Here is a 1,407-nt window from a genome sequence, read left to right on the forward strand (position 1 = left end):
CTTGCAATCTAATCTTATTTTTAATTTTAATCTAATTTACTAATTTTCTTTTTCCTTCTTCTATCAAGTTTTTATAGTTTATTACTAGAAGAAACCCGTTAGGACCATTACTTTTTGACAAAGAAATCGATCGCACAGTTCGCAGAAACCAAAGAGAAATAAGGCGAAGCCTAATATACACAGATAACATGTAAGAAGACGATACTCAACCCCCAACCGAAGAGATGGCTAAAAACCAAGACAATCAGCTACCTCCTACAATTGCAGCTAATCAAAATCTTGCTCCACGCACTATGTATGATTATGCTAAACCTTCTTTAACAGGAACTGAATCAAGCATAGTTAGACCTGCTGTAGCTGCAAATACTTTTGAACTGAAACCTAACGCAATTCAAATGATACAACAGTTTGTTCAGTTTGATGGTTTGTAGGATGAAGATCCCAACGTTCACTTAGCAAACTTTTTGGAGCTATGTGATACATTTAAAATTAATGGCGTTTTTGACGATGCCATTCGTCTTTGGCCATTGAGGAACAAAGCTAAACAGCGGTTGAACTCGTTACCACGAGGGTCAATTACTACTTGGGGACAAATGACCGAAAAATTTTTGCTAAAATATTTTTCGCTGACTAAAATAGGTAAATTACGTAATGATATCTCTTCTTTTGTGCAGATGGATTTAGAAACACTCTACGATGCATGGGAGAGATACAAGGACATTTTGAGAAGGTGCCCTCACCATGGGTTACCACTTTGGCTCCAGGTTCAAACGTTCCATAATGGCCTGAATCCTTCGACTCGACAAATGGTTGACGCAACTGCTGGCGGAACCATCAATAATAGAACACCTGATGATGCTTATGAGTTCATAGAGGAGATGTCATTGAATAACTATCAGTGGCAAGTCATGAGGATAAAGCCAACGAAAATAGTCGGTGTTTATAACGTCGATTCGGTCACCATGCTCTCTAATCAAGTAGAAATCTTGAATAAAAAGATTGTTGGTTTTCTTAGTTCTTCACAGGTTCACCCAGTAATGCAGTGCGAAGTAAGTGGAGGTGGAACAAGCCATTCGGAATACCAGCCTTATGGCCACAACATGGATAACGAGCAATTAAATTACATGGGTAATACTCCTCGACCTCAAAACAATCCATATAGTAACACTTATAATGCAGGTTGGAGGAACCACCCAAATTTCTCATGGAGAGGCTAAAGAAATTAGTGACCACCTCCGAGTTACCAACAGCCACCATATCAACAGGAAATGAAACCGAACCTTGAAGAGATGCTTTCAAAGTTTATATCAGTGTCAGAAACCTGGTTTCAGAACACTAAAACGATACTTAAAAATCAACAAGCGTCAATCCAAGGGCTCGAAACTCAGATAGGCCAGCTGTCCAAAC

General features: G+C 38.9%; 1 non-coding gene across 1 annotated transcript; it reads right to left on the bottom strand.

Moving 5' to 3' along the window:
• Positions 1-641: 641 nt before the first annotated feature.
• Positions 642-748, bottom strand: LOC121229833 (small nucleolar RNA R71). Its single transcript, XR_005927789.1, has one exon. It is a non-coding gene; the product is annotated as a small nucleolar RNA R71 (small nucleolar RNA).
• Between the last annotated feature and the right edge of the window lie 659 nt (positions 749-1,407).

This window comes from Gossypium hirsutum, chromosome A05, assembly GCF_007990345.1.
Source record: "Gossypium hirsutum isolate 1008001.06 chromosome A05, Gossypium_hirsutum_v2.1, whole genome shotgun sequence".
Taxonomy (NCBI): Eukaryota; Viridiplantae; Streptophyta; class Magnoliopsida; order Malvales; family Malvaceae; genus Gossypium; species Gossypium hirsutum.